We start from the raw sequence: 27,632 nt of genomic DNA, 5'->3' as shown, positions 1-27,632 counted from the left end.
TACTTTGAGCAGGGGGTTGGACTTAGATGATCTCCTGAGGTCCCTTCCAACCTTAATAATCTATGATTTTCAATGGGAAAAAAAAAAGAAAGGGGGTAAAGGCAAAAAAAGGATGAAAAAGCAGAAGCAAAACCAACAAAAAAATGAAATGTTGAGAGCATGTTTTTTTTTAAACTGAAAATGTTCCTGGAATTTTTTTGTATAAGAAAAATGGTTCCTTATTGAAAGCTGCAGAATGAAAATACTTCAGTTTTTCCTTGATTTCCCCCTCTGTTTTTGATCAGTTCTAATTGTAGCCAGTAATGGAGTTTGGATTGCTCTTGCTATTGACGACTGGAGAGTGACAAGAGGAATGGGAGACGGGTGGCACTTAGCTCAGAGAGCTCAGGTTTTGCTCATTTTAAATCAGTATGGCATTAACAATGGCAAATCAAATATTTGCCAAAGCACCTAAAGGCCCCAGTTGACCCTGTATATACACATTCAGAGCAAGCCCCTGACTGGAAGAGTTTGCAGTCTAAACAAACAGGACCAGAAAAGGGTGGGAGAAAGGAAGTATCATTATCTCTTTTACAGATCAGGAACTGAAGCAGAGACGAAGTACCTGCCCAAGGTGACGCAGTAAGTCTGTGGCAGAATTAGAGTTTGAACTTATCTACTGAGTCCCAGTGCTGTGCCCTAATCACAGAAACAGCTTTCCTGTAACTACTGATATACTCAGTGCTTAATTATCTTAGCTTCTTATCTGCACATAAACCAGATTCTAATCTAATCTATTTTCCTGTACTGCAGCTGTGAAACACACTATTAAAAAACCCCTAACAACCCTTGAAAGACCGATGCTAACCTAACCCAATTTGGGCATTTATACTGCATGGATGGGTCTTTCTAGTTATTCCCCGAATACCACTCAGTTCAGATATCCCAACACCGGGTTGAAAGGGGGACAAAAACTACATTGCACATTCCTTCCGTTGTGATTTTCCAGAGATCTAGCACACTGGGGGCACTACCAAAAGACACAATTACTGCCAACAGTTCAAGGTCTTAAAATTCAGCCCTTATAGTGATTAAAGTGATGGGGTTTTACTGTCGTTGTTAAAATAGACTACTGTTGAGTGGGTAAGGAGAGGAATAATATTTTATATTTCTTTATCCCCTACTTGATATATAAAATATGTGTAAATTCATTTTGTACTGGAGAGTCCTAAGCAGGCTGTAAAAAATGATATGCTGCTAAATTTAGCTCCCTAAGTGTGTGTTTAAAATAGTAAAAGAAGAAAAAAATATTTTTTTATCTTTCCCTGGGTTTTTGAAAAGTAGAAGCACTGAGCATTAATCAAATGATAGCATTAAATTAGCACAATGGTCTTTAAGGGATTTGAGCACTTCATTCTGATGGATGAGCTGCTCATTTAGTACAAACATACAAAATCCTATGGAGAATTTTGATAGACGAAGTTTTCTTGTGTAAAACTTTCCTCGTTAACATCAGCTTGTTGTGGAAATCTAGAATAAGAGCAATGTAGGGCTTGAAGGGACCACAAGAGGTTAGCTAGTCCAGCCCCCCGTGCTGAGGCAGGACCAACTAAACCTAGATAATCTCAGACAGATAATCCAATCTGTTCTTAAAATCCTCCAATAATGGGGCTTCCACAATCTCCCTTGGAAGCCTATTCCAGAGCTTAATTACCCATATAGTTAGACAGTTTTTGCTCATCTCTAATCTAAGTCAACATTGCTGCAGGTTAAGCCCATTACTACTTCTCCTATCTTTGGTGGACATGGAGAACAATTGATCATGGTCCTCTTTATAACAACCTCTGATGTATTTTGAAGACTCTTATCAGGTCTCCCTCAGTCGTCTTTTCTCAAAACTAAACATGCCCAGTTTTTTCTTAACCTTTCCTCATAGGCCAGGTTTTCTAAACTATATAATTTTTTGTTGCTCTCCTCTAAACTCTTTGCAATTTGTCCACATCTTTCCTAAAGTGTGGCACCCAGAACTGGACACAGTGCTCCAACTGAGGCCTCACCAATGTTCAGTCAAGCAGGATAATTACCGCCCCTGTATTACATAATACACTCTCTTGCTAATACACCACAGAATGACATTTGCCTTTTTTGCCATTGCATCCCATTTTTGTCTCATTCAATTTATGATCCATTATAACCCAATAGAATACGTTGTAGTCACTGTTGTAAAGCACATCTTTACCACTGGGGCTTCTTGGGCTCCCCATTGTGGAACTCAAGAAATGCCCTGTTTAACATCTTTGATGGTAGAGGGATGTGTTTGATATCTCCAGACGCTGTTGCTGTGATAGTGGCTACATCGCTTACCCAAGGTCTCCTTCGTGGTTTGTGCCATCAGAAGCCATACACCAGAAGAAGAAAACCTAGATCCTTTTCAGCAGTACTTCTGCCTGTCTGGTTATTCCCCATTTTGTAGTTGTGCACTTAATTTTTGATTCCTAAGTGAAGCACTTTGCACTTGCCTTTACTTGTTGATTTCAGACCAATTGTCAAGGTCATTTTGAATTCTAATCCTGTCCTCCAAAGTACTTGCAACCTCTCTGAGTTTGAGGTCATCTGGATCTTTTATAAGCATACTCTCTACTTCATTATCCAAATAATTAATAAAAACATTAAATATTAAATCCTCTTTGTTCCCCTTTTCAAAGATAAGCCCTATGTTTGCCCTTCTCCACTCCTCTGGGAATTCACACGTCCTCCATGAGTTATCAAAGGTAATTGCTCTCAGTTCCAAGATTGCTTCAGCTAGTTCCTTAAGTACTGTAGGGTGAATTCATCAGGCCTTGCGAATTTGAATAATCTGACTTCTCTAAATATTTTTAAACTTGTTCTTTCCCTATTTTGCCTTGTGTTCCTTCCCCCTGGTTGTTTATATTAATTATCTGGTCACAATTTACCCTTTTAGTGAAGATTTAAGCAAAATAGACATTAAATACCTCAGTTTTCTTGGTGTCATTTGTTATGAGCTCTCCTTCCATGTTAGGTAGAGGACCTAACTTTCCTTCATCTTTCTCTTGCTGTGTCTTTTATGTCCCTTGCTAGGTGTAACCCACTTTGTGCCTTAGCTTTTCTGATTTTGTCCTTAATGCTTGTACTATTGTTCCTTTCCCCTTAGATTTGCCTCCCATAGAGCCTTATCTGCCAGTTCTCTGAGTTTGTTAAAGTCTGTGTTTTCAAAGTTCATTGCCCTTGCTTTGCTGCTCTCACTCCTTCCTTTCCTTAGAACCATGAAATCTCTCATTTCACAATCACTTACTCAAATTGCTTTTAACTTTCAGATTTGCAACTAAGTCCTCCCTGTTAGTCAGAATCAAGTTTAATATGGCTGCTCCTGGTTATTTCTTCCACTTTTTGAACCAAATTGTCCCCAAGACATTCCAGGAACTTACTGTATATTTTGTGTTTTGCCATATTACTTTTCCAACAGATGTCTGGGTAGTTGAAGTTCTTTGTTACTGCCAAGTCTTGTGGTTTTGGATATTTCTTTTTGTTCTATAAATGCCTCATGCCCCTCCTCTTCCTGATTTGGTGGCCTATAGTATACACTTAACATGAAATTGACCCTATTTTTTCCCCCTGTATCTTCTTCTAGAGGTTTTTCGACTGGTCTGCCTCTCACCTCCTTCTCAGAACAAGTGTATATATTCCTGATGCAGTCTCAACACCGCCTCTCTTTTTTTCCCCTGCCTGTCCTTCCTGAAGCTGTACCCATCCATACCAATATTCCAGTCATGAGATTTATCCCACCAAGTCTCTGTGATGTCTAAGTAATGATTTAGCTTATGTACTAATACTTCCGATTCTCCTGGTTTATCCCCCATACCACTTGCATTTGTATATAGATAGCTAAGATGTAGAGCAGATTTTCTCCATTGATTTCCCTCTTGTTGCTACTATGTCCCTATTGTAATTTTCCATTCCTGACCGCCAACGTCCTGTCCTCTGTTAAGGTCACCTTTTTTATACCTACTTTGACACTTTTGTCACTTGCCCCCTTTGTTCTTGGTTTAAATCCCTTCTCAGTAGGTTGGTGAGTTGGTGCATGAAGATGCTCTTTCTATTCTTGGTCAGATAAACCCCATCTTTTCCCAGTAGTTGTCCTTCCTGGTACAGCATCCCGTGGCTGAGGAAGCCAAAGCCCTCCCATCAACACACTCTGTGCAGCCATGCATTTATCTCCAGGGTGTGCGGGTCCTCAACCAAGATGATGGACAAAAACACTACCTGAGTACCCCTGACTCCTTCCCCCTTGCTCCCAGAGCCCTGTAGTCACTACTGATTTGCTTCGGGCCATACATGGCAGAATCATTACTGCCCATGTGTCTGAGCAGCATGGAGTAGTGGGAGGGGTGAAAGTAACTTAAAGGATTTACCCATATGCTGGAGTCCTGAGCAGGGGGAGGGGCCTCAACCGGAAGAGGCGTGGCCTTTAAATCCCTGGGCCCTCCTCTTTCTACATGTTGAGAGAAGGGGAAAGAGGAGGAAGTGATAAATTGGAGAGACGTGTGGACAGAGCTGCAAATTGCCATCTAAACAAACATTTATCATTATAGAATGTGAGATGAAAGAAAATTAGGGTGCATGTGAAGAAGACCATTGGGCCAACTTCTGCTCTGTTCCTCAATGCAACCTCACTTAAATCAGTGGGTTGTAACTCATAGCTGAAATAGACCTATATTCTAAGTAGATTACAGCCGCATAAAAATTCAGTTGGAACAATAGGTTTAAAAATGGCAGTTTAGTTGGAATTCTTGCTTCATTTTGTTTCAAAATGAGAGAAATGTTTGAAGTAAGTACAAAACTGACACTGTGTAATTGAGTTGAAAACAATGTTACAATGTGAAGAATTTAAATTATTTAAATATACATAATTAGTGTAAAAGTAATTTACAATATTTATTACATTCAATAAACATGTCAGTATCCTGGAAAAATAATGCATTGCTGTTTTTAAGGGGGCAGAACAAAGTAATTTTGTACGTACTTTGGTAAAGAACTCCTTTTGGATTTTAATTTAGGTATCAAAAGTGTGTTTCAAATTGTAACCAGTTGCCTTTGACTTTCATATAATCACCTTTTCCAGCCTAAGGCAGTTTAATTCATATAGTCCAGAAAAGAGAAATTGTTTGAGGTCTCCTTTGGAGCGAGTGCTGACTTGCTGCTCATGATTGAAGTTTTACAGACAGTATCAAGGACAACTGGCTTTTGGCAGCGAATGTTGATAACTTTGCAAGGATGAATTATGATAGGTGGCTAGTTAGGGATCATGGGAAGGTCCAGGAGCCCACAGACTTGTAAGCCTGACCTATGTTGTAGAACAGATACTGGAAACATTCATAAGGGATAAGATTCTCTAGCATTAGACAATGTACACTTGTGGAAAGACCAGTTAGCATGAATTGATGAGCGGAAGAGCCTATCTGATTAATCTGATGCAGTTTACAGAACACATTAGTGACCTGGTGGGTAAAGATAAAGCAGCACTCAAAAATGTATGTAGATTTTAGAAAAGCTTTGAATTTCCCTTTTGCAAATTCCCCCCTTGCCTCACAAAAATACGGCTATATGAAATCAATAAGCACAGCGTATGGATTTGAGAAGTGCAGTGTAATAGTTGATTATGGTGCTGTGAGAAATATTGGACTGGGCCCTGAGAGTGTGGGCTAGATGCTCCTATGATGTTTAATGTGGAATAAGTAAATTGGTACAAGAGAAGTATGGAAATAGATTAATATCTGGGCATTAGATGTTAAGATTTTGTTATCTGCCAAATGTCACATGTTAATATTAATAATGGTAACTAATTATGGTATGTTGTGACCTCTGCTCATCATGCTGACCAATAAGGTCTCATTATTTCCATGTGCTTCTCTGTATCCTTGTCATATCCTCCTGTTTTCTGATATGTAAATTGTAAACACTTTACAGAAGAGGCTTTCTCTTTACATTTTTGTACAGTGCTGTTTGATGTCTTAGTATTATATAAATAACTATTAATAAATAGAAGGTATTGGTCAAAATAACCATTATTAGAGGAGAAAGGTAAAAATGACACACCAGTCTGTTACAGGACTTTGCAGTCATAACTTCTGAGATAAAATGACCCATTCTGTGTGAGAGGCCCCAGGTGTAAATCAGGAGTAAAGGGGTTACTATAATGTGAGAACAGGAATTTGGCTTTATAGTTTTGAAAGCAGGAAATTTGAGGGAACTACTTAGCGCAGGTACAGAAATAATCCAAGAGTACTGCATTCATACTAGTTAAAGTGATGAACTATAGGTTGATTTCTGATTCTGTAGGATTATTAGAACAAAATTAGCTTGGCCATATGGATTTTTGTTGATGCCTAAAAATTACAATTAAAAAAAAATTCAATGGACTTTTTAAAAAATATTTTGTTGTAACCACTTCTCACACCTCTCCAATCTTTAGGCTGTCTCCCTGGCCACGCTGACTCAGCCAGCTTCTTTCGAAGCACCTTTTGGGGGGATTACACAATCTCTTTCCTATGATCAAGGACTCAGATTGTAGCCTACACTGTTCACTTGGCTTCCTCTGAAGCCAGATTTCTTCTCTCTGGTGGACCCAGCAGCAATTGTGCTCCCAGAAATCAAATTCTTATTCAGTATAAATAAATGTTTATTGGAACATAAGCTAGACTAAGCACTGATGTGTGTGTTGCAGTTTAATTAAAGGGATATTTGTTAAGCAAGATGAAACATCGTACCTGGTAGTAAGTCCTTTTGTTTGACTCAAAAGCTGTCTGAGTGTCCATAGCCAACTTTCTGACAGTTGAGCTCAGGCTTGCATGTATAAGAAAGGCTCAAGGAGGCATCCCTGTACCATGGTGCTTCTCATGTCTGCATTGGCTGCCAGTATCCTAGGGGTTATATGTTGCACACCTTCCCAAACCAGTCTGGAGGCTGCCTCATCCTTTCCCCCAGTGTGGTTTGGTGGGTTGATGCAAGAGCACCCCCTCTGGCTGTGTGGACCATTGCACCTGAATGCACTTTGGCAGGGCTGTCAGTCAGTTCCTGGTGCCCAGTGGGTCTGGAACCCCCTCAGTTCTTAAGTCTCTCAGGGGTTTGCTAGGGGAACCCAGCCCCAGCCCACTCCACGGGGTTCCAGCTCAGGGCCCTTAAGCCGGCCAGGCAGAATCAGGACTCAACTATTCCATCAGTGCCCTGAGCTCCTTCCTACCGTTCCTGGGTTCTGTAGGCTTTTCAGCCTGTTGGGCCAGGTGCTCAGGGTACTGTCTCTGAGCAGTTTTTCAGCAGTTTGGAGGCAAAAATTCCATTCTCCTGCGTGCTTGCTCCTCTGGCAGTCCCACCCCTGTGCTTCCCACGTCTTTTGTTCTCCCAGCTGCTATGAGGCTGCCACTCAGCACTGGTCTGCTAGCAGTACCTGCATTCTTGCTGGGTCAGCCTGGGGTATATACACTCCTTGACACTAAGCCTCCAATCCTTTTGTTCACTGTAATGACACTTTGGAAATATGTCCTGAACATATTGACTATATTCTTAATCCTTTAAAATTCTTCCTATACTACAGGGGATCTCTCCTGTTCTGTAGGTGAATTTCATTGAACTGAATAATACAGAGTTCTTGTAAAACTGGAATGCTCAGTTCCTTCAGGATAGAAGGAATTTTAAAGGGCGAGGGTTGGAGACATAACCGTGTTGGCAGTTTGCCTCCAAACCACCAGTACTAGGTATCTATGCGTTACAACACGGTTCAGAACTCAGATATTCAGTTTACCTAGATTGTAAACTTTTTGGGGCAGGGACCATTTGTGTCTTTTGTATTTGTACAGTAAGCCAAGCACAGTGGGACCCTGATCCATGACTAGGGCTCCTAAGTGCTACAGCAATACCAATAATTTATTAGAATATAGCTATTGAGACACATAACAGAGAAGTGAGGTTATTTTTTTAAAATAATTATTAGCTAAATTCTACTGAATTTAGCTAACAGAGCAACATGCATCAGAAATATGGTGGAGCTTGTCCTAATATGTATAACATTAATATTAATGTCTAGTTTCACAAAACAGCATGTCATCATAGTATATTTGTTCTGTTCTAACTGCAAGGAGGGAAAATGGCAGAATTAGATCAAGCAAAATTTCAGAAAAGAAGAGAATAAAAGTTATTTGAAGAAAAATCACACTCAAACACAGAGGCGGATTAAGGTTTTATGGGGCCCTGGGCCAGAGCAAGTGGGGGGGCCTCTCCCCACCCCTTCAGCCTGAGGCCCAGGCCCATGTTCTGCTCCTTCCACCTGAGGCCCTGCCCACAGCCCCACCCCTCTCTGCCCCTTCCCCAGGGATGGGGGTGTTCTGCAGGGGTTCCCCTGTCCTGCAGCTTCTGCTGAGAATGGGGGTGCGGTTGGGGGGAAGCGCTGGGGGGCTTCCCCCATCCCGTGACTTCTGCCAAGGATGAGGTTGGGAGGTGTGGGGGCTTCCTCTGTCCTGCCCGCTGGGCGGAAGAAGCTGGGGGTCCCAGTTGGCCAGGATCCCTGGGCATGGGCCCCATGGGCCTAGTGGCTAATCCGCCACTGCTCAAACAATAGTCATACAAGAGATGCATTAGCAAAAATCACTAATGTGTTACCCATGGCCATATATTCCCCATTCTGTTTTACATTAGCCTCATGTGCTAAACAGAATGTGTTTTCAGCATTCATATCTATTTACTGGCAAAAAGAACAAAAAGGCACATGTTTCTTTAAAGTCACTAATTGAAATCTCTTATTTCTGGAATTACCAAATATGGTTCCTAGAGCGTGAGAGCGAAAACTTTCCGGGCTGGGTTCCTAAAGTTAATTGTCCTCCCTCAGTCATAACGAGGTGCCGATATACAAGTACCCTAAGTGTTCAGAGGTGCTGAGCACCATCACTGTTACTGGCAGCTGTGGATGGACTGCTCATTCACCATTTTTGTTGCAGAATCAGCATAGTTGGTGGTCTTGGCTTGGTAGCTTTTTCATTATTCCCGAGCTGCTTTTATGAGACCACTCCCAGAGTGATAGTCTTCCTCCTTTAGCCATAATTTCTGCTCTAACTGCCCTCTCGTTACCATTCTTGATTCCACCACCACCACCTCTTCTCCACCTGCTCCCACAGCATCCCTTATAGAACAGATAAAATACGTAGAATAGGGACTTTTTCAAAGTCCATTGAAGTCAACATGAGACTTTCCATTGACTTCAATAGGTTTTGGCTCAGGCCCCATTTTGACTTGCAGTGTGACCAATACAACATTATTATGAAGGCCTGATACTAAAGCAGATATTTTGAGAAAGCTGTTCTTTAATTGTTAATGAAGGTTTTAAAGTGATGACAAGCCTCAAAGGCTGAACAGTGACTTTCATCTTAAATAACTCGTATATGGACAGCTTGTCTTGTGTATCTGAATATCTGATTGGCATCTCAAGGCTACAAAGTAGGTACTGCACAAATGATTCCCACTTCAAGAGTGCAGAACAAACATTAATTTCAGACATCTTATGAATTTATACAAAACCTAATCCTGTGCTAGATCATTTTTTGCATTTAAATTACATTTACTACTGGATATGTGAGCTAGGACTAGAGGTTTACAACAGCTCAGGGAGGTCTGGAAAGAAGAGGGGATTAATATCTGGAGAAAATATTTGTTTGTTAATAATAAGGAATGTTGTGTTATAGGACCCAGGCATGATTCTCATTTATTATAAGACCTCTTTAGACCACCCTCTAGTGGTTTTGAATAGGCCTCAAAGCGTATGTAAATCTTAAGTAATGATTTGGAGAGTCTCCTATTCCTTTTACAAGACCTCTTGAATGAGCTCACAGAGCTGCTGCTGCACCAGACTAGAACTGGACAACACACTGTGAATTAGTATTGCACGATCAGGCTGAGTATTTCAGAACATTTTGTATAGCCCTACAGCTGAAAAATAACCAAACGGTGCTCATTTTTATCCTATAGTAGAGGACTTCTGAACATAACAACGGCCATACTGGGTCAGACCAAAGGCCCATCTAGCCCAGTATCCTGTCTTCCAACAGTGGCCAATGCCAGGTGCCCCAGAGGGAATGAACAGAACAGGTAATCAATTGATCCATCCCCTGTCACCCTTCTGTATACACCTCATCTTGCTGTCTTTGCGAGTTCTTACCATTGCTAGTGTGACTGATGACCATAGCCCTGGTCCTGCAATATGCTCTACATGGCCAGACCTCTGCCTGGATCTGATTACAGGATTTCGACCCGTTAGGAGTAAAACTTACAGAAGAAAATAGGAATCCCCATATAATTAAAATGCTTAAAGTAGTTAAAAGATTTGTAGATTTTTACTTACATAGACCTACCTCTGAGTAATTAAGTCAGCAAATGCAGCGACACCTATTCTGAATAACATCCCAACTGGTTGCCTAGTAAAGGGAAAGGTCTTTTACTAAAGGTCAAACAAATTTATTCCAGTGTCCTTGGTGATACTTTAATGTGGCCAGTTCAGATGCAGGAGCAGGGTGGACTTTCAAAGCAACTACACCAGGGATCGGCAACCTTTGGCCCACGGCCCGCCAGGGTAAGCACCCTGGCGGGCCAGGCGAGTTTGTTTACCTGCCACGTCCGCAGGTTCAGCCGACTGTGGCTCCCCCTGGCTGCGGTTCGCCATCCCAGGCCAATGGGGGCTGCGGGAAGTGGCGTGGGCTAAGGGATGTGCTGTATCTTTGTATTTAGAAAAAATAAAATTCTCTAAGTGAAATCAGCCCAGTGAAATTGTGTTATTTCATGCATGAGACATTTCTCACAGTTCTAACTGCATCCTAATTCTTAAGTGAGTAACCAAGTTTAAAATTTCTTACCCAACATTTCCAAACTTTTAAAGCTTGAACCTGTTTCAGGAAAATAAGCCAGTAGTGCTCCTTTTGCAACAGTGCTATGTGTTAAAGGCCTAAACATATTAATTTGTGCATCTTCTGCACACCCAACCCCTTCTCCGCTAGTCCTTTGCACTGCCTCTACTTTGAGAAATGCTGATGGCAATATTCATAATATGATCCTTCTCTCCTTTCCTACATACTTTTGAGCAATGAAATAGTTAACGTTAACAGTTCAAGTATCATTGGCACCCACTGAAATGAGTTAGCATCCATTGAAATAAATGGGGCAGTTCGAACTTCAGAGCTACCTTTTGTTTTCTTAAACATTGTGTAATGTATCTGATAGATAGCTATGATTTCATCATTAGAACAGGTTGACCATAATCCACATTCTAATCAAAACCCCTTTGAATGGGAAGGTATGCATGTGTGTGGGGTAGGGGTGAGTTGCGATGGGAGGTAATGATGTGACTCTTTGGATCCTGTCTTGAAATTATGGTTTTAATCCTTGATCTGATTGAAAACTGGAAGGGGCATTGTGATGTTTTGGGGATCACCCAGACCAGTTAGGGGTTCTGTCACTGCCTGCCTTGTAATCTTTGGTTATCTGACACTGGTAGCCTGCCCGCAAACACAAGGTCTCATCTTGGTGCAAGGAATAACTAGGCTGGTGGAAGCCAACAGCCCTTTCAGTTCTGAGGGCTTGTCTACACTTGAAATGCTGCAGCTCTAATACTTCAAATGTAGACACTACCTATACCAACAGGAGGGGTTCCCCTGTCGGCATAGGTAATCAACCTAGCTACTACCTCTCAGGGAGGTGGACAGAAGAATTGTTCTGTCGACCTAGTGCTGTCTACACCATTAGCTTGGCTTAACTGCACTGCTTAAGTGATGTAGCTGGGTCAGCCTAACTTTTCAATGTAGACCAGGCCTGAGTCTCCTCAAATCAAATCCATCCCTCCTGAGTCCTTAGCTACCAGACACTCTAACTTCTCCCCTCTGGTTCAACACCCTCAAAGGTGTGAAACCAGCCCTCCAGTTATCAGCTCACTTTGGCTCACACTTATCACCCAGTTTGTACAACAGATACCTGATTGAGGTAAAAATAAACAAAATCACAGATTCAGAGATCAAATAGTAAGGAAAGAAAACATGTGCAAGTTAGATGAAAATAAACATAAAGACCCAACCTCAGGCTTTATTTTCTATATTAGATAAAATCCCTTTTGTAATACAAATTACCTGTTGTCTTTGAACAGTTTCCCACCATACCTCTTAGCCATAGGGTTCCAGCATTCACAGGCAGCCTCCTCCTGGTTTGAGAAGTTCTAGATGAAAACCTCAGATTCAAGTTTCCTTTTTAAAAGACTTTTGTCCTTCTGGCATATGGCTCATGATTATTCAGAGTGGGGGAAATTCCTTCTTGTCTCAGTGTCATTCCATTAACTTTAGTGGTCCACCATGTCTCTTGCTGGACTGTACCATGGATGGAGCTAATTTCATGTATACAACTGGCTTGGGAGATGTCTCTCCTTGTTAGATCTCTCACTGTCCTGCTGTGAAGTGGAACTGAAGTTTTATGAACCCAGTTCCCCATACACAAAAATTCATAACAATAGCCTGTATATGTATCTCAGTATGATTATTAAGTTGAGAACATTACAAGCTTTCATAAAATACCGTACTCAACATGTTTTACAGCACAATTACATTGTATACAATCATTTGATTCAGCTGCTTATTCTTTGGGATTCAAACTCCCTTTTCTCCCCTTGACGTGTCTGGACCCTGATTGGCACAGGTATCTTTTCCAAATCTGGTTTAGATGCAGCCAAAATCTCAGGCAATGTCTATTTTCATGAGATTTAGACTTTAAGATTTCAGAAATCTCACACGACCAAATGATTTCTTCTTTTTGGTCTTGAAATCTTATGACAACAGCTTGAAAAAATTCAAGGTCTGTTAAATACAAACTTTAGCCTTGATTTAATTTGGCACTCAAACCCTATACTAATCCTTTTTTGACCACCCGTCCTCCTATTCCCTGACTAGGGGGAACAGCTGGATTCTGAATGAGCTGAGAAGCCCCCACTCCCCCCAGCTGAGGCTCTAAGGTTCTGAGACTATGCAAGGAGAAGGCTGGGGCCATGACCCAAACTGAAGGGGAAAACAGTGATGGTAGGAAGTGGCCCAGGCAGCTGATCTGGAGTGGTAGCCAGAAGGTAGAGCCACCCCTCACCTCTCTCTGCTGGGACCCAGTGGAGAGGGAAGGCCCAGGTCTCTCCCACCTTTCCCTCCTCCCTTGGCTGCTGGAGAGATCCCAAAGGACTTTGGGGGGTGATGAACTGCCACTTGACTGCTGGGCACTGCAAACAGCCCAGAAGAGCAGTCCCAAGACTTAGAGATGCTGTTTGGCTGCACCCTGACCACTGGTCTTGCTGGACCCCAAGTAAAGTCTGCTATAGCCCCCTGTAACTGTCTCATCATTATGTATGTACGTGAGTGCGCGCGCGCGCACACACACACGTACGTATCATTAAATATTATTTGAACAGAAACTCAAAAATATTGACTAAATTGGGATGTAATTGAAAGACCACTGACGGGTTATGTTTTTTCCTTGAAGGCCAGTTCTTTATTCTGTAATCACTTTCTTTGATGGATAATGCCACATGGATATTTTTGTTTTGTATTGTTTTCGGTACAGCAAGCTGCCTGTTAAAATAAATCTAAAAGAACAGCAAGGTCATACTGATCTGGTCCCAAGTGTGCATAGAAGCATATGTTGAGACAGGTGCTTAACTTAGCCTCCTGGCCAAAAACAATACACGGAGGAATTTCATCTGAACTCCAGGCAGGTGGTCAGCTCATCACAGAGATCTGTGCACATGTTTGTCCAAAATATGTACATGCATTTAAATTGGAATCGTGGACTCTCTGGGTCTAAGCAAACCCACCATCCCGCAGTTTAAGGTGAGCCATTTAGTCTTCATGAAGTAACTGGGTACATAGTATCGGAGATAGAACTCCTTTGGTTATCCAGACAGGTGCAGCATATCTTCATTGCACTGTGCCTCTGTCCTGTTCTGGAGCGGTTCGGGACTACTGTTGAGCTAGCTGTCTCTGTCTGAAACAATACTTGGTCTAGCAGTTGAGTGCACCTGCAGGACACCACTGTTTTGGTAACTTTTGTAACGTGGACATAGAATAATTAATCTTTGTATTATAGAAATGTCTGGCAATGGTGCAGTTGCACTGGTGATAAGCAGCAGTGTCTTTACTGTCATGTCATGAAAATCAGCTCAGCAACTGCTGACATTCTAAATGCTGCAACTGTCCTCTTCCTTCAGGAGCAGGGTCGGTGGAGTAGATAGTAATTTCATTGACACTGATGTAAATTTAGGGAAACACCAATGACGTTTCCATTGTAGCTGAAATCACACAGCCCTCTGTCAGTTGCTTTATATAGTGGGGTCCTCAATCCCAGGATACATGCTGAAAGGTGGCAAACACCACTATAGCCTCCTCCGTCTTTAGACAGTGCTCTTCAGCAACTGAGAGAGGCCCCAACTCTTGTCAACATTAGAAAAATTAGGACACGTATCATTGTAAGTGGTAGCAGTGAGGTAGGAATAATAATACCTAGCTTTTGTATATCACTTTTCAGCAGCAGCTTTCAAAGCACTTCCCAATCTTTAATGTATTTATCCTCACAACACACTTGTGAGATAGGGAAATGTTCTTATCCCCATTTTATAGATATCCTCTTGGTGCCTCAACTCCTAAAGCCCAGATTTTTAAAGGTATTTAGGTGTTGCTGTGCTCAGTTTGCAATGTGTAGTGATTTAGCAACCTAAATCTCATTTTCAAAAAGGATTTAGGCACGTAGGAGTCTAGTTGATGAGATTTAGGTTCCTAAGTACCTAAATACTTCTTGAAAATGAGATTTAGGCTCTGAAATCAGTTAGGCATTTCAATACTACATGCAGCAACACCTAAATATCTTTAAAAATCTGGGCCTAAGTGACTTTCCCAAGCTCCGACAGGAAGTCTGTACCCTATGTCTTCTAAGTCAAAGCCAGTCCCCTAACCACTGATTTCCTCTCTGTAAGCACCAGTGTAGAGTAGGCTTATGTGTCTTTTTTACCACTGGGTCAGGGACACTTATTGAATCATGGGGAGGCTAATTGTCCTGTTGGTGTGACATTCCCCTCTGGTGTTATCCGGACCAGTGATCAGCTAGGTCACTCTGACTCTGGGAGCCAGCCTTACCCTGCTCTGCTGTGAGAAGTCCCATTCCTGGGCTGTTCACACACAGCTTCTGGCATGTAAGCTGCTCTTTGGATTGTGCAACCGAATAACACTAGCCAATATCTACCTATGAACCTCCGTCTTGTAGTGTCCAGTTACACCCACTGGATGCTGCAAGTTTTTATGAGTTTGTCAATTTAACAAAGAAATTGCTATATACCAGGTTTGTTATCCCAAGAGGAGTCTCTGACACGCTTCAAACCAAACACACTGCTTCAGGTGGAATAAACAAACAAATTTATTAACTATAAAAGATAGATTTTAAGTGATTATAAGTCAAAGCACAACAAGTCGGATTTGGTGAAATGAAATAAAAGCAAAATGCATTCTAAGCTGCTCTTAACACTTTCAATGCCCTTACAAATTTAGATGCTTCTGACCACAGGCTGGCTGGTTGCTCTTCAGCCAGGCTCTCCCCTTTGATCAGCGCTTCAGTCGCTTGGTGGTGATGGCTGTAGATGGAGGTGGAAGAGAGAGGAAGAGCATGGCAAATGGCTCTCCCTTTTATCATGTTCTTTCTTCCCTCTTGGCTTCACCCCCTCTGCCCTCGTTCAGAGTCAGGTGAGCATTACCTTATCGCAGTCCCAAACTGACTAAAGGAAGGAGGGTGACTCACTCAAGAGTCCAACAGATCCTTTTGTTGCTGCCTAGGCCACCGTCCTTTGTTCCTGTGAGGCTACGCTAGGTTTGTCCTATACATGCCCTGATGATGTGTGAACTTCCCCTCTGCTCTCAGAGTTTTTGCCTGGGCTTATTTTAAGCCATGAAGACACATTTTCAGCCTCATAACTATATACATGAAATTTCAACCTATAACATTAAAATAACATTACTGTAACAACACTTACTATAATGTCACTATAACAACAATGCTCAGTGCATCATGAGCCTTCCGAAGATACCCGACTTGACAAACTTTGCATTAAATACCACACAATCATATTATAAGGATGAACATGGGGGTGTAGGGTGTTCCCACGAGGTACAGAACATCACAATTGGACTTGAGGTTTTTGTGACCTTTCTTAAGACTGTATCAGGGTTTCCATCATTAATTTCTGCTTTCACAGATACAGAACTTAGATACAATTTTTTTGTGGGTTTTTTAAAACTTATGGTATATTAATATATAAAAAGTGTTTTCAGGCACTTTTTAAAGGTCCTGAAAGTTAATATTTTGCAGTGGAGTTTTATATTATTGGCTTTTGTATTAACATGATTTAGTATCCTGGTGGATATTAAAGGAAAAAAACTAAATAATTTAAAAATGAACAAGTTAATTCTTTTAGAAAAGCAGATTTATGGGCAATGTACTTGTCGTTTTTTTTTTGGGTGCTTTTTTCAAAGGAAATTTCAAAATGAATTCCAGCACATGGCTTTAGTGAATACATGGACCAGCAGGGGATTAATTTGTGGCTATAAAAATCCCCAAGTACTATTGACATGCTAGGCTGAAATTTCTCCCAGGGATCACTGAGGGTCTAATTTGCTCCAAAAAAAAATCAAGTTGCATGAAATAAAGAGTGCTAGCACTGGGAAGCTGCAACTGCGGACATGTGCAGCCCTTATAATTGACTTTATGGATTTTAGTACTAGTGAAGACTTACTAGTGTACTTTGGAAGTACAAGGTATCTCAGGTATACACTGCTAGTGCACAAAACTCACATTTACAATATTTAAACAAATTGGTGTCCTTTGATTTTCAAGGAATGAAAAAGGTTTGCCTTAAATTGTCTTCTTATAGTTGGTTAAATTTTATAATGCTTTCAGATTATGCTGCAGAAATAAAAATCCTAATTCTTCCCTAATTTCATTCAGGCAAGCCTGTTAACTACAGTGAGGGCTCACTACATATGGTCTGTTACAGGATTTTTTGACCCTTTCTTTCTGGATTGGTACTGAACTAGATGAAACACTGGTCTGACCCACTATGTACTTTCTGTCCTCCTATGCAATAAGGGTTGATCCAATACCCATTGAAATAAAAGGGAATATTTCCAAAGATTTTATTGGGAACTAGATTGGGCTGCACTGCTGAAATGAGGGCAGACATTCTATGGGTGATACCCTGGCTCCATTGAAGTCAATGGGATCAGGCTTTCACCCTCTGTCTGCAGCATGCAGTTGGACTATCTGAAAATGTGCTTAAATGTAATCAACTATAATAGCCACAGTCATGGCATTCTTTTTATTGCTCAACAATCAAATAACACACTCTTGGGTTGGTAGTACAGAAAATGCAAGTGCTCTGTAAGTTAATTGGGAAGTTTGGGTTACACATTATTAAACACATTGCAGAAGTCCATTTTTTTCCTTCATGACAGCGTTTTTAATTTACTAGACGATAGAATTGCATATATAACTGTCTCCAATTCACTAGCTTAACTTAATGTTCCACCTTGGAAGAAACATTTTGCCTCAGCATCAGTGGCACTGGAGCTGTTAAATACTCATGCCTTAAAAAAAATTAGATTCCGTGTCTTGGTATCAACCAGGGCTTTAAAATTGAAGACATGAACCCACTGAAATACCTGTGTTTATATATGCTCTATAGATACAATGACATTTTTTCCTTATGAAGTTTGGTGTCACATTTTATGTTATCTTCAGAATTATGATTTAATGGAATTATAACATGAAAAATGTCACAGCAAATTACTTGAGGAACTGAATACGGATTGAACACATTACCCACGAGGTTAATGAATATTTCAGATCTTACCCAATATACACTTTTACAGCCAATTCTTATTAACTAAACTAAGATTTATTAAAAAAGAAAAAGAGAGAGACAGAGTATTGGTTAAAATATCATATACATACAGATGTGAGTAGAGTTCTTAGGTCAGTTCATAGTAGCGATGGTGAGCTTTAGAGTTGCAAAAAGTTCTTTCAGAATTAGTCCATATGTTGAGGTCCAATATCCAGATGTGATGGAGACCTCAGTCTTGTGACTCAAACTTCCCCTGATGAAGTTTAAGCAGATTTGAGATGAAAGGATCAGGGCCCGAGAGTTTTTATAGACCCCTTTCAGGCTATTGTCAGCCTCTTGACAGCAGGTGTTCCTTGGGTGAAGAATAGTGTCTTTGAAGTAACCTCTTATTTTCTAAACATCACCGGTAATTAGCTACATGGATTAACATAAGGCAATTGCCTATCTCCTGCCATTTACAGGTAATTTACTATATACTTCAAAGAGAAGTGGAGACAGTGATATCACTACATTCACAGTTCATTTAAATATTAACATCTCCTTTTGATCTCTGAATTAACAGAATACAGCAATAGACAGGAACTGACTGGTTACATTGTCAACCTCTAATAATATATATGTAAATACGCAAAACCCACAAACATTATCTACTAATATGTCTCTAAAGGTTGACTCTTGGTCAATTAGCCTGCAAGTTGCTTAACCTTTTCTGGCCCTTTGTCACCGTTGGCATAGATTGTCTGCACTAGCAGTGTTACAGCGGCGCAGCTACATCGATACCGCTGAGCCGCTATAGCGAGTCTAGTGTCCCTAAGTATTGGTTGTGAACCAGAAAACAACATATCAGACAAAAAATGTAAAGAGAGGTAATTTCCTGAAAAATAATTGTGACAACACCACAAACTTTTCTCTTTGGAATGAGAGACAAAGCATCTTTTAAGCCACCATAAGGCATCCCTGTGGCATCCCTGTCCAGCTTTTACTAGAAGGATGTTGGTTTGAGCCCACCCAGAGGTGATAGTAAGGCAGGGCATGCTGGGCTTTCCCGGTGAGCCCCAAACCAGGCTCCTTTTTGTTATGTTAAGTCTTTAAATTAAGATTGGATCTCTCTCTGAAAGCCAGGCTCTAGCTAAGGCAGAAGTTAAAGGCTTGATGCAGGAATCATTGGGTGAAATTATACAGGCTGTATATTATACAGGAGGTCAGACTAGATGATCATAATGGGCCTTTCTGGCCTTAAACATCTTTGAATTTTCTAATGGTGTTTTTTTGCTTTTAACAAATGAGAAGGGCTGAAGGATTCTCTATTGATGTGGCTGTTGCTCAGGATCTGTCTGGGAGAGAGAAAGTAAATACATCAATAATAATCACAGTTTTAATGCTACTTGTCCAATCTTCCCAGCATCCTTTTGTTTTAGAGACTGACACTTCCATATTGTCACACTACTGAGAACTCCAGGGCATGTGGTGATATTCAGTGAGATGTTAAGGTCCAAAATTTTCAAGTGGTCACTGATCTTTGGTGCCCAACTTGAGACATCTTATTTCTGATTCTTTTTCAGAGGTGCTGAGCACTTGCAGTTTGCATGCATTTCTTTTGAACTTACAGATGTTCAGTGCCTCTGAAAATCAGATAACCAGGTGTCTCAAGTTGGATGCACTTGAATTTGGTGGTCATGTCTGAAAATTTAATCTTAGTTGTAGACCCCAAGTGCTAAGTGTTCACACCAGCTTGCTCTTCAGCCTCTTACCACTGCAACTAGAAAACATGGCTGTTAACTTAAACATCTCTTCAATGTATTATCCATTCAGTGAACTAACAGAGTAAATAAAATGCAGATCAAGTTCACTTGGAAGAGTTTCGGTGATAATTTAATAACACTTGATGGAAAAATTCCAGCAGAGCTCAGTTACAATTTGCTGGTTAATGGTATAAATATAAGCAAAGGTCTCCAAAGGCTGCAGTATGCTGTAAATTACTGAAGGCAAGTTTCCATTAAATAAAACAAACCTCATTGTTTAAAATGATTTGTATATCCGGCTGATACAAATCTTTGAGCACCAGTAGGTAGAAATCTAGTTAGCTTTTCAACTTTTTACTATTGTTTTTCACTTGCTGCTCTGAAATACAGCACTAATTGTTTAAGCACTCATGGAAGACCTTAAAAATATCTCAGTATGTCACCTTCCCTTTAACCCCTCTCCCCAATATATTGTCAGTATTGATCAAGGGGTACTTTCATCAGCTATAAAGTAAGTATTAGTGGTAAAAAGAAGGAGCTGCACATGCTGCAGGGGTTTGGAAAACATGAAACAATGGTCTTAGCTTTTATCTTGTGGATGAAAATAGTGTTCTTGATAGTGGATGAGAGAGCAGGAAGAATGGCTCATAGTTCTGCATAATGAATCTGCATTCTCCAGATGAGCCCTTCGTCGTGAATCTTGGATTGTCTGAGAAGATTTCCAAGCCCAGCAATCAGGCTACAAGAAGACAGTCTGCTTACAAAACAGGTACTTAGAAAAGTTGTCGCAAGGATATAATTAAATTTAATCTACATCAGATGATGCACAGCACTTACATATTGGATACATGCTGGCTGATTCAGATTAGATGTTTTTTCCCTATACAAGTGCATTTCCATTGCATACTGAATGCCTTTTTAAAATATGCCCACATTGTAAAGTATTTTTTAACATGGACATAAAGATATTAATATATTTTAGATTCAGATATTGAGTAAATAAATTATTTTATAGTCACTAACACCTTCAAGCTAATCACATTCACCCTTGTGACTGGATAGCTGAACTACTTAGTCATGCTAAAGCAGCTTTGACATCTATTGGGAGAACAGATTTCTTTACCAAGCCACTCTCCCTAAAAAAATAAATTTAATTTTTATGCGTGAATTTATAAACCATTAAATTAAATTGAACATTCTTGCACATAAAAATGCTCCTTGTAATTGTGAAATATAGCAGCTATAAAATATTTATTACAGCTTTTATTAATTTTTTTGTAAATTGTAATTATTTCTTTAATGTTTCAGGAGTGTCTGACATCCTTACACTGCTCTTATAGATTCATTAGTCTTTTTTTCTTAATCTCGCAAATAGGGAAATAAACGTGCAGTACAAACTCTTTCTGAAGCACTCACCATAGGAATTGCGCCTGGATCTTAACAATTCCTTCCGCAATTAGAGTCCACAAGATGGCAGTCTTGGACTGAAAGTGTCCAAAATTCAGTTCTGTTTATTTGAGGGTGCTGCTGCTGAAGCTGTGGAACTGATTTCTGGGCTGTGTGTATAGGTAAGGCTAAGATAAGTCAGGGACAGGTCACGGATAAAAAAGGAAAATTAATGGAAGCTGTGACCTGTCCCTCACTTTTACTAAAGATATCTGTGACAAACTGGGGATCTGCGGGTACCCACACTGCTTGAAGCAGGGCAACTATGCAGGGGCTAGGACCTACCATCAGCAGTTGGGGATCATGGGGTACCCCTGCCATTTGCATCTCTGGGGGTCCCCCACTGCCTGGGGGGGCCCAGGAGCTGTAGGGTACCTGTGCCCTGCCTCCCCTGGTGGCTGGGAGCTGTAGGGTACCCCTCCGCCCACGGCAGCTTGGAGCTCTGGGGGCTGCCAGAGGTGGCAGGGATACCCTGCAGCTCCCTGCCCCCAGGCACTACAGGCTGAAGTCAGAGAGATTGTTGGAAGTCAAGGATTCCGTGACTAAATCATAGCCTTTCTCAGAGGCTACGCTGATCACTACTACAATTTTGGCTCAGCCAAGTAACAGCACTAGCTCTCATGATGGTAGGTCGGGCAAAGTGAAAGTGTGCCTCCTAGCTGTAGCAGCTGGATTCTAGTTTCCAGTATTGTCCATTGTGCTTGAATTCTAAGGGCCAGATTTTAAACTCGCTTAACATGTCGAACTGAAGTAGTCCCTTTGATGTCATATGTGTGAAATCAAACCAGCTCTATATGTTTAAAGCAAACAAGGGAGTAGGCTGCAATCTACGGTCGTATGTTTTATCTGTTGTACTTAAATGCCCCCATTACTGCAGTACTTGAACACCTCAGGCTCTCTTTAATGTATTTATCCTCACAAGACCCCTGTGAGGTACAGAAGGCGCCATTTTACAGCTGGGCAGAGAGAGATGAAAGGCTAGAGTCACAAGGGCCGCTTGGGCTGAGCGATGCAGTACTCATGTGTCCTGACACCCAGTGGAATCCATAGCTCTGAGTAGGTGCCCAGGCTCCCTATCCAAAGTATGAAGAGAGCTAGGCCCCCCCAAAAGAGGACTCTGGAAGCCAGCACACTGAATGGGGAGCTGCCTAAGGTAGCCAGTAGGAAATGCCTAAGTATCTCCCCTTCAAGAGGAGTTAAGTGCCTAACTCTGGGCCAGAGGGAGGCGCTTCCCTCCACTTCGGATCCACAGCTATGAACCCTCTCCTGAAGTCAGGCTTCAAAGTCAGGTTAATCCTTTTTCAAAGAAAATCAAGGGGCAGGAGGAGTTAGTACTTGTCCTCTCCCACCTAATAGATCAGTTGTTCAAGTGTGGGAGACTTGGGTTCAAATCCCCACTCTGCCTGGTGTGGAGCGGGGACTACAAACACAGGTCTGCCACTTTGTAGGTGTGTGTCCTAGCTACTGGCCCATGGATATTCTGGGTTGGATAGGTGTTCCACTTTCTATACAATACTTACTATGGTCATTGATTGAGAGAGAAAAAGCAAGTGAGATTGACTCGATAGCCCAGTGGTTAGGACACTCACCTGTGGTGTAGGAGATCTAAATTCAAGTCTCTGCTCCACATCAGGCAACCTGGGTCTCCTGCATCCTGGGTGAGTGCTCTAACCACGGGGCTATTGGGGGACACTACCCAGGGGTGGCTCCAGGCACCAGCGCAGCAAGCGCATGCCTGGGACGGCAAGCTGCAGGGGGTGGCACGCCACCCCCCAAGGTCTGCCGGTCCCGTGGCTTCGGCGGTAATTCAGTGGCAGGTACGCCGAAGGCGTGGGACTGGCAGATCACCCGCAGAAACGCCGCCGAATCCGCGTGACCAGCGGACTTCCTGCAGAAACGCCGCCAAAGGCTGCCTGACTGCCGTGTTTGGGGTGGCAAAAATCATAGATCTGCCCCTGACGCTACCACCAGTGCCTGTTTAGTGCCAGTTCCAATCTGATAGACGTGCTCTAAGGTTGCCTCTGAGTACGTCTACTAGATCAGGCCCCATTGGTGAGATAGGTGGGAATGCCTTGCTTGAGAATCCTGCTGGGGCTTAGGCATGAGTCAGGCACTGAGCTGCTTAGCAGGGTCAGGAATGAGATGGCTGCGTGCATTCCTGCTGGCAGATATCAAGGTGCCAACTGAGCAGGGATTTTGAAGCTTTAAATGTTGGATTTAGGCACCTAAGTCCCCCTTGTGGATTCCACCCTAAGGATATGTCTACACAGCAAAGAAAAACCCATGGCTGGCTTGTGCCAGCTGACTTGGGCTCTCAGGGCACAGGCTGTGGGGCTGCTTCATTGCTGTGTAGACTTTCGGGCTTGGGCTGGAGCCCTGGCTATAGGACCCTGTGGCAGCCACCCACAGGTTTTTCTTTGCTGTGTAGAGATACCCTGAGCCCAAAGTCACACAGGAAGTCTCTGGTAGAGCTGGGCATTAAGCCCAGTCCTCCTGAATCCCAGGCTAGGGCCCTGCCGAGTAGACCAACCTTCCTCCTTATATAATCTGCACTATGGACCAGATCCTCAGCTGGTGTAAACTAGTGTAGATCCATTGGTTCCAGTGGAGCTATGCTGATTTACACCAGGTGAGGAGTTGCCCGTATGATTCCATGGGGCACTGGAGGATTTAAGTAATGAGGTCTTAAAATTGTTTTAAGATAAGATGTGTTCTATGTGTCATTTAATATGTTCGAGTTGATGGCTTACCCCTCGGAGATAATTCAGTTTCAATATAGCCACTTTAAAAATGGGTAAACTGAAGCACTTTTTTAAGTAGTTGCACAAGGTCATACAGTGAGTAAGGCCTGGTCTATATCTAAAACTTAGGTTGACTTAGCTACATTGCTGAGCTGTAAAAAATTTCACACCCTGTGCAATGTAATTAGGTTGACCTAACCCACGCTGAAGATACAGCTATGTTGATGGAAGAATTCCTGTGTGCACCTTGCTTCCACTTCTCAAGGGAATGTATTTACTACAGCAATGAAAAACTCCCTTCCATTCATGTAGTAAGTGTCTGCACTGCAGTGCTACAGTGACATAGCTGATATAGTATTGTAGACAGCCCCTGAGTGTCAGAGTCAGGAATCAAATCCAGGGGTTCTTATCTTCCTGTGTTCTCCTCTGTAGACATACTCCAAGTTTAAAATATCATTTACAGCCTACACCAATAGAAATAAACAGTTGCCAGAGTTTTAATAGCCAAAAGAGTTATATTTTTGCTATTTATTTGTAATCGTAAGAACAGCCAAACTGGGTCAGACCAGTATTCTGTCTTCTGACAAGTGTCAGAGGGGTAGCCGTGTTAGTCTGGATCTGTAAAAGCAGCAAAGAATCCTGTGGCACCTTATAGACTAACAGACGTTTTGGAGCATGAGCTTTCGTGGGTGAATACCCACTTCGTCGGATGCAAGTCACTTGCATCCGACGAAGTGGGTATTCACCCACGAAAGCTCATGCTCCAAAACGTCTGTTAGTCTATAAGGTGCCACAGGATTCTTTGCTGTCTTCTGACAGTGGCCAATGCCAGATGCTTCAAAGGGAATGAACAGAACAGGGCAATCATCGAGCGATCCATTCTATAAACAAACCATATCTACTCATTAATCCTTTCACAGATCTGGTGGCATTATGTTCAGCTTAAGCAATTTTAGTATGCTCAGGCTGATCACAATTATGCAGTTTTACTATAATTGAGCTGAAAAGCAACACTGAATTCTTTAGGAGAGTCAGTAGAGCTGGTCAGAAATTTTCCAGCCTTCCACTGGAAAATGCTCACTTGTCGAACCTGAAATTTCTCACAAAAGTGTGTTGGGTTTGACAGACTTTCATCAACCTACAGGGTTTCCTGCCAGCTTGCCTGGTGGGTTCTAGGGCAACCCCACTGTTCGCACAGCCCCGAGGCTTGGAGGCTCTGGTTTTCCAGAGTCTGTAGCAGCTCTGAGCAGCCCTGCTGTGTAGATCACCCCATGGACATGGACCCTACTCTTCCAGGTTCTGTGGCTCTGAGGCAGCCGTTCCACGCTAGGGATTCCAGGCTCCCTTCCAGAGAGCTAGGAGCCTGAAATTCTGGCTCTAGCCACTGCTAATCTCCCAACTAGCCAGCTCAAGCCAAGGCTCTCAGGACTACCAAGCTCCCTGCTGCAGAGCCGGGATCCTGGAAGTCCTGGAACTGGTTCCTGAGTTTCAGGGTCTGCTTCTCTGGAGCAGCTCTGCCATGCAGACGACCCCGGCCTATAGACCCCTAGCTGGCTACTTGGGCTGCCAACTGGCCTGGCAATCTGGAAACCCGGGGGAGCTGTCGATCCTGGGAGCTGCTGAGTGAAATTGACATTCTCCTCAGTTTCAACACTGTTATTAGCAGTGTCAATTTACTCATCAGCCGTCGGGGTCCCTGGGGGCAAATGTCATTTCTGGAAAACCATGGGTTGGTGTTTCTGAAACAGCATTTTTAAGGAGTTCTGTTTCTGGGAAATTTTGGTTTCTTTCCAACTTGGAATGAAACCTAATTTCAAAATGTGAGATTTCCAGTTCGTGGAAAAATTCACATCTCAGACACTTCTAAAAATCAGTACCTCTCAACAGGGCAAGGCCAGAATCTGGGATAGAAAGTATGACAGAGCCCCAAAAGAGGGATACAAAATACATGAAAAAGCTTAACATGCGAGCATAAATACTTCTCTTGCATCTTGGTTCCATTTGCTTCTTTGCTTTCAGATGGATTGAACAGTTTTCAGCAAACTAAGTGAAGAGATATTATATTTATGTAGAATGTTGGGAACTTTGAGACTAAAAGGAGTGACGCCCCTTGAGGTGAGTGGTAAATTGGCAGGAACAAGGGTGGGATGGATCAAAATGCAGAAACTCTTTGAAGAGAATGTATGGACCCAGATCAATTTTCCATCCCAGTGAGAGGAGGGAACAAAAATGGCGTGGACATGGGCGATGCGGTTGACTCAAAAGAGCAGAGTGTTGCTTCTCCAGCAATATTTCCCTGACCCTATGGAAACTCCTCTGTGGAAAACAGATCATATAGAGGGTTGATGTAGAGCTGAGGACTGACCGCTCTATGTGGCATCTTCCCTGTCTGGTCTTGGGGATATTGGTGCCGATATCCCAGTGGGAATTGATGCTGCTACACAGATCTAGGGAAATCATCATAATTTCTTGATCTCTTCTGGCATTACTCCTTCCAAGTTTCCACCTCCCAACTGTCTTGATTCACAATAGTCTCACTCAGCTATACTAGATTACATTTTTCCAAGATGAAGCTCTCACTTTGGGATCTGTATTTCTAACTTATCTATGCACTTTTGTGTTATTTTTCTGACCTCACTGGTATTTGAAATATCTTCTGCAAATCCCATTAATGTGGAGGTCTTTCCCCTCCACTTCCAGATTATAAATGGAGATGTTTCAGTAAGATTGGACCTAACTCCAATTGCTGTGACATTCACCAGATACTTTCTCACAACTCCACAATTTGCCGCTTATCGTTTACCTTTATTTCTGGTGTTTTAGACAATTTTCAATCCACACGATAATGTTCATTACCCAAGCAAATTTCAGTTAATTTTGAAAGATTGATTTACTGAGTCATTGTACCAAGTGCTGTAATAAATCTGTCAACTTTTTACATCATCCACTTTTTTTTGCAATTCTAAATATTTTAAAAAATGCATATGTTGGGTGCTTATACTAAAAAAATTCCTGAAAGAAGTGCCTGCAAGAATATATTACTGCTGAATTATAATATGTGTCATTGGTAGAACTGGTTGAACAATGAATATTGAATATTTCTAAAAAATTTCCCCCTTTTGTCAAAATTTGAAATTTCAAATAAAAATGTAATTGAAATTGAGAATTTTTTTGACCATCTCTAGTCTGTATATATCTGTCTGAACTATCTAAGGTTGTCTACACTGTCCCTCCTGTTTTCATAGGATTATGTTAATACAAATTAGGAACCTTCTAATTCGTGCCTCCAGTGTCCACACAGGGGAGTTACAGAGCAGAACTGCGATGCATACTGCTATTCACACCCCCTTAGTCCAGACTGTGTATCAGTGTAGACAAGCCCTTAGACTAATTGTGATTTACAAGTAGTATCACTTTTGACTGAAATGAACAGCTTCCAAAACCAGATTGATTAGCCCTAGACTAAGGCTAGAACTGGACTGGCACATATTGAGCTACTCTCATTCATCCACATAGCTACTCACCTGGCTAAGAAAGGCCTGGGTCAGAAAGTTAGCGCCAGCATAGAGCTTATCCTCCACACACATGTAAAGTTTAGAACAAAATACAATCTAAAACCTATAAAAACCCACCCATTGTCATTTCTTTCTTTATCTTTAACACCAGTAAACAACAACACACTTGCATAATGGTGATGTAAATTAAAGGTCTGATTCAACTCCTGTCTAAAGTAATGGGGAATCTATCCATTGACTTTAATAGGAGTTG

At 41.8% G+C, this 27,632-nt stretch overlaps 1 long non-coding RNA gene across 1 annotated transcript in view; it reads left to right on the top strand.

Moving 5' to 3' along the window:
- The first annotated feature begins 495 nt into the window (after positions 1 to 495).
- Positions 496 to 27,632, top strand: part of LOC123377556 — a 69,090-nt gene continuing 41,953 nt past the window's right edge. The window contains exons 1-2 of the long non-coding RNA XR_006582240.1: positions 496 to 621; positions 20,357 to 20,446. This is a non-coding gene — a long non-coding RNA (uncharacterized LOC123377556). The remainder of the gene's footprint in view (positions 622 to 20,356; positions 20,447 to 27,632) is intronic.

Source organism: Mauremys mutica, chromosome 1 (assembly GCF_020497125.1).
Source record: "Mauremys mutica isolate MM-2020 ecotype Southern chromosome 1, ASM2049712v1, whole genome shotgun sequence".
Taxonomy (NCBI): domain Eukaryota; kingdom Metazoa; phylum Chordata; order Testudines; family Geoemydidae; genus Mauremys; species Mauremys mutica.
The sequence above is the reverse complement of the archived record's forward strand: the minus strand, read 5'-3'. Positions and strand labels throughout refer to the sequence as shown.